Source organism: Suncus etruscus, chromosome 8 (assembly GCF_024139225.1).
Source record: "Suncus etruscus isolate mSunEtr1 chromosome 8, mSunEtr1.pri.cur, whole genome shotgun sequence".
Classification (NCBI taxonomy): Eukaryota; Metazoa; Chordata; class Mammalia; order Eulipotyphla; family Soricidae; genus Suncus; species Suncus etruscus.
Window position 1 is genome coordinate 106334797 of NC_064855.1, and position 6789 is coordinate 106341585.

Sequence of the window (6789 nt, forward strand, 5' to 3'; positions counted from 1 at the left end):
ATATCTTTATTTAAACACCTTGATTACAAACATGATTGTAGTTGGGTTTCAGTCATGTAAAGAACACCCACCTTCACCAGTGCAACATTCCCATCACCAATGTCCAAAATCTATCTCCTCCCTATCCCTTCCCCACCTGTACTTTAGACAGGCTTTCTACTTCCCTCATTCATACACATTGTTAGGATAGTTTTCAATTTAGTTATTTCTCTCTCTGCACTCATCACTCTTTGTGGTGAAGAAGTATGTATTAGTCTCAGCCATGACTTCTCATTTGTGCTATTGCTTATGTTAAAAAAGTGTGACTTTAAATGATAGTTGTAAAGAATACTTTTATATTTTTCTTATTAAATATTATCCATTTTAAACACCATCACATTAAATTTGTATTTTCCCTTGCATAATTTATTCTCTTTGGTGCTTATAAGGTTCTGTGAGAGTGAAAGCTAGAGAGCATTTATAAGGTCAAAAGTTATTAAAGTGCTATATCCAAATGGTAACATTTAGATAATTACAAAAAAATGTAGAATCAGAATAAATTAATAGTTTCTCTCCATATTAAAGAGAACTTGACAGGAATATAAATATCCCTTTTTAGATTTCAACTTATTTCTGCAGTATGAGATTAAAGTTATTAACTTTTATGCTTTTGATGCAGTTAGTACTCGTGAAACTATTATTTTGTCTCAGAGTTTATTTGGTTTTCTTCGCAATGTACACCTGTCAGTCCAGATATTTAATAAGCTGGAACAACAAATCTTCCAAAATAAATAGTAGATTGTACTTAAGTATAACAGTTTAAAAACAAATGTATGATTTTCTTGTGTTTACTTTTCCTGTAATAAAAGTAAAATGTTATTCATAAGTTGGGTTTTACATAAATTTTCACAATATAAAATTCATCCTTATAAGTAAAATAACACTTTATAAAAATATAAATACCAAATTATCACTATCTGTGAGATTAAACGATATCACTTTACCAAATTAATATTTAATTGATCATAAAATCAAACCCTAATCTTAAACATTGTAAGTCAAGCAATGGTAATGTGTATTTCAATAAATCAGTTACAGAGGTGTTTAAAACTTTAAGTAAAATTAGAAATTAGCTTACTATCCTGTGACAATAATAATAAATTAAACTAATAATCTGTTATATTTTCTGAAGTGTTATGGTGCCACCATGCTAATGAAAATAATAATTTTCTCACTAATTAATCAGTTGAACAAGGAAAATGGATAGAGGTGGAGGTATCTAACAATATAAGCACTGTAGTATCAGTGCTTGCTAGTCATGGAATCAGTAAAATCTAATAGGGCCTTGGAAATGTTAATGTTCCTCAGTGCTGGAGAAGGAAGGTTGGAGTTATTAATAACTGCTGTAGGTAATCTAGGCAGTGGACTTAAGATATTCTTTGTTAAAAAATTTCAATGATTATTGGGAGGGGTTTGGGGGTCAAAATAATGTGCTCAGGACTTACTTCTGGTTCTCACTGAGGAATCACTCCTTGGAGGCTCCAGGGGTCAGATGGGATTCCAAGGATAAAACTAGATTTGGCTGTGTGCAAATTAAGCACACTACCAGCTCAATTCTCCCTCTGGCCCTTATTTTTATTTTTATTAATACACTATAATTTACTAGTTTGTTCAAAATAGTGTTGCTTCAGGCATACCATGTTCCAACACTAATCTCATAACCAATTTCTTCTTCCCTCCACCAAATTTCAGACATTCTCTCCCAACTCAGCCTGCCCCATTGAAAGGCATGAAACAAATTTATTTTGCTCCAACAAGACTTAAAGGAATTAAAAATAGAATTATAGAAAAATGAATCAATGAAAGTCAATTTGTGATGATGGATCACAATATGATTTAACCTATGCAAGTCAAAGCATTTAATAAAATATAGTATTCTAATTATTCTCACATAAATAATTTTTCAATGCTGATATCTGAAAGTATTGTAAAAAATTTTAATTTGTACTTAAATTTATTGTGGTCATTTTTATGTCTTCACTGTCATAAAACATTTTTATTCTGTATATTTTAGTTTTTATGAAATAGGTAAAACCTATAATTGTAAACCAAGTAAAAAAATAAGGAAATTTAAATGGGAAAATATAAGTAGGCTGTAAAAGTACAAAGTATTTTACACCAAGAAAGCATATACTGGTTTTACACTTAAAAATTACATATTATCGATGTTGCTTATGTGTCTGTATTAAAAGTAAAAATAAATGCAATAAAAATTTATGGATGTGAATAAGAAAAACTGATCAGATATAAAACAATGAATAAAATGGGATGCAACTCATTATTGAAAATGTATAAAAACCCCTTAGCAAGCTAGGATAAAAAATACCTTTCTTAATCTAATAGAAATCTACCATATTTACATTAGTAAGTATCATATTTAATGTCACACACTGAGAAATTTGTCCTGCCCTTTAAAGATGATCTTTTAATTTTTATTTTTTAACTTTATATACATATTATATTTGAGCATTCCTTACCCAGTTGTTTTGAGTATTCAATGTTCCAACACAATCCTACCTACCAGTGTAACCTTCCCTCTAAAATCGTCCCCAGTTTCCCATTCACTCCCTTCGCAGGTACAAAAATTATTTTATACTCCTTATTGTTGCATATCAGCCCCTGATGAGGTTGACTGATGGTGGAATGGAGGAAGAGGCCTTTCTCCTCCAGCTCGGACCAAGCATCTGTTACTCTGTTCAGGCGGCGATTCTGAGGTGAATGCGGTGGGAATAAAGCCAACAGGCAGTTAGGCTTCCGAAGAAAAAAGCTCTTTATTCCATGAAGAGGCAGAAGCCAAAAGGCCTAAGAATAGGCCCCATGTAAAAAGCCCCTCACCTTCCAATGGTGGGAGCAGAATCAGGTACCACTCTAGGGTGGGAGCAGAATGCCAGGTCACACCCTAGGGTAGGGCACAATCACTGATCAGGGTAGGGTCAGTAACATAATAATTCCATAAAAATGTTTACTTACACAACACTTATGACAACAAAATGTCTAATGTATCAACAAAATATACTTTAATAAAAGAACAATTTATAAAATTTGTTATATGTCATGATGGGATTTTTGAAAAGATTGTTTACTTAACTATTTGTTGCAAGTTGAACCTTCTGTGTTGCTTTTGTTTTCTGAGTAAAGGTTGGGTTGTATTCTATGGTCCTTTCCATCTAAATTGTTGTTCTTTCATTAGGATGTCAGTAGTATGAAATTTAAACATGTTCAGGAACTGCATGTATACTTTAGAAATTCCAGGATCCTTTGCAGCTGGCAGAAAAAATGAAGTCATGAAATTTTCCTATACATGGATGGATATGGAAACTATTACCTTAGTGAAATGAGTCAGAGAAAGAGCAATAGATACAATAGTCTCACTCATCTGTGCTATTTAAAAGAATAAAAGAAGGGCCAGAGAGATAGCATGGAGGCAGGGCATTTGCCTTGCATGCAGAAGGACGGTAGTTCGAATCTTGGCATCCCATATGGTCTCCTGGGCCTCCCAGGAGCGATTTCTGAGTGTAGAGCCAGGAGGAACCCCTGTGCGCTGCCGGGTATGACCCAAAAACCAAGAAAAAAAAAAAAGATAGTATGGTAATAATGCCCAGAGACAATAAAGATAAGGTTTGAAAGGACCAGCCCATGATATCAAGCTTACCACAGGGATTGGTGAGTGCAGTTAGAGAAATAACCACACCAAATACTATCATGACAATGGTAGTGTGTGAGAAATAGAAAGACAGGTAGAGGTTTGGCGAGGTGGGAAATGGGGGGCATTGGTGGTGGGAAGGTTGCAATGGTAAAGAGGTTGTACTTTTTTATGACTAAAACCCAACTACAACTACAATGATGTTTGTAATCATGGTCCTTAAATAAACTTATTAGTTTAAAAAAAAGAAAGAAAGAAAGAAACTGCAGGATCTACAGAACTGGGCTGACAATTCTGGAGTCTTTGGTTTGGCCTGCATCACTTCCAAGTGCTGAAACTTTGAAGCTAAGCAGTTATTTACATGGTGATGGTCAAGAGTTGTTGTTGTGGGGTTTTTGAAGCTGTTGGAGCTCCTGATTTTATTGGAGGTGTGAAGGATGCTGCCTTCCCTCACTCTGAGAAAACCTTGTTTTTTCCCTCTAGTATACATGGAAGTTTGTGTCTCTACAAAGATTGGATTTGAAGCAGTAAAGTTTTCATAGTAGTGGCTGTGAGATATAAAGTAGTTTTTGGTGCTTCAGCAGGACAGAGACTAATCCCACCCCACCTCTAGGGTGCCCAGATTTTGAGCCCAAGGACTAGCGTAATTGGGAGTTTCAGTGTCTTGGCTTGCATTTCTTCCCAGATTAGAGGCAGATTTATGAAGCAGAGGAGATGCTTACATAGCACTGGCTGGCCCAGGTGCAGCAGCAGCAGCAGCAGCAGCAGCAGCAGTGACAACAATCCCCGACACAGCTGGTTGAATGTGGAGTCATTTATGCTTCCTGGAACATAGCCTGGACACTCAAGTTTGGTCAACTTTGGACATCCCAATCAGTCTCCATCTGCTCCTCCTGATCGAGTCTGTTAGGTACAGTAGTGACAGCAACCACAAGTCTCAAGGTGTGTAGGGGCTTAGCTGGGTGAAGCAAGCAATACCTATTCTCCCAACCCTATTTGTAGGCCTGGCTTCCATGGTTCTTGTGCTTCCTCCACAATTCATGCTAAAATAACTTTTTAATAGTTCTTTCAAAGCTGGGTTCAATGCAATAAATTCCATAAGCTATTGCCTCCCCATGAAGCTCTGTAACACTCCTGCAAATCAGAATGATAATCTAGTTGAATATTCTTGGTGAGGTGTTCATCATTGTATACTTTTCTAGTTTGCAATTTATTTATTTTCAGACTGTTTTCCACCTTATGCTGTTTTCTAGTTGTTTCTTGTTCTCATCTTGAAATCTCCTGATCTTTTGCTCATCTCCAGTAACTCTGATGTTCAAGCCTCTGTTGAGTTTTTATTTATATCACTGGCTAGGCTCTAATTCTGAGCATAATATTTTTATCATTACAACTCATATATTTTTATGCCTTTCTGACTACATTTGCCATCATTTCTTTGATCTCATTAAACATTCTCAACATGGTGTCAATAAAGTCATTATCTGGAGATGTACTGAGCTGGTTGGTCTTGTTTGTGCTTTCAGTGATGTCGCTTTTACTCAAGATCTTGGGAGTAAGCCTCATTGGTTTTCTAAACTTCTTGCTGTGCTAAACGTGTGCAAAATTGTGTATGTGTATATATATGTATTGTACACATATATATACCGAGGTATTAGACTGGGTGGGTGGGGGGTCAAATCTTCCTTCTCTTTCCATCTTCACCAAATGACAGGAAGTAGTACTGAGCAGTGAAAAATATACTGAGGTATGGGCCCACTGATACATCACAGCTCAAGTGTAAAGTCTGCAATGACCTAGCTAGAAAAGAGGCTCTCTGCCTCTTTTATACTGCCAGAGATGTCAGCCAGAGACTAGCTCACATGGACTAACTCACATAGAATTAAAATCACATCAGATTTAATTATTCTGATCCTCATATAAAAGAAAATCAGAAGTACATTAACTGGACTAATAAATGAAAAACTTTGGTTGTTAAAAAAGAAGTTGAGAAAATATAAAAATATAAAAAGACAAAGTACAGATTTGAGGAAAATACTTGCAAAATAACTGATAACATTTTTAATTCAAAATGTGGATGTAATTGTAACAAATCAATAAGATGACAATCAGATGCAGAAAAGACATTCTATTAAAACATATATACATAGAATAATATTGGTAATTTAAAAATATAAAAGAAAATAGAGATGCTTCTACACTCATTAGGATTTAGATAATAAAGATTGGCAATGCTCATTATAGGCAATTATGTGAAAAGGTAATGGGGAAATTTGGACACTATATAATATCACTTTATTTTCATATTAAAATATGAAATCAGTGCACACATTGGCAGCACATATACTAAAATTGGAATGATGTAGAGAAGATTAGTATGGCCCCTGCACAAGGATGACACGCAAATTCGTGAAGCATTCCATATCTTTAAAAAATAAAAAAATGAAATCAAAACATATTCCTATGTTGTACTTATAAAAGAAGCAAAATTATGTAGAAACTTATAAGACATAAATTAATCCAAGAAAACAAGAAAATTTAAGTGATATTGAAAATAAAGAAAAATCAAATCTTAAACAATACTTAACTATTTTCTGATCCTTATCCCACTGTATTGTAATTTAAAACTGTGTGGCACCTCTAAATGAATAATTTATTGTGGAGAACATGTCTTGATTATATTAGTGTTAATATTTATTGCAGTGAAAATATTTGTCAAAAAATAGATTAATAAGTGACCAGGAACTAGACCGAAAAAAAAATGCCAGGGCAGATCATGGCATTTCTTTTTATTATCATTTATTTTTTTTATTTTAGGCCACACCCAGTGACGCTCATGGGTCAATGCACCTAGAAATCGCTCCTGGCTTTGGGGATCATATGGAATGCCAAGAATCAAACCACAGTCCGACTTGGGTCAGCCACGTGCAAGGCAAGCACCCTACTGCTGCGCCAATGCATTTGTTTTGACCCACGTTATAAATTATCAATAAAAATTCAAACTGAAAAAAGAATGCATCCATATCTCAAGATGATTAATACTTCCAAAGGACTTTTTACTACTTAAAAAAACCATTATCACAATTTATTTGATCCAGGTATTCACATGT

General features: G+C 34.6%; 1 non-coding gene across 1 annotated transcript; it reads left to right on the plus strand.

Annotated features, from left to right (window-relative positions):
- The first annotated feature begins 6001 nt into the window (after nucleotides 1–6001).
- Nucleotides 6002–6108, plus strand: LOC126017028 (U6 spliceosomal RNA). The gene has a single exon (XR_007498705.1). It is a non-coding gene; the product is annotated as a U6 spliceosomal RNA (small nuclear RNA).
- Nucleotides 6109–6789: the final 681 nt, after the last annotated feature.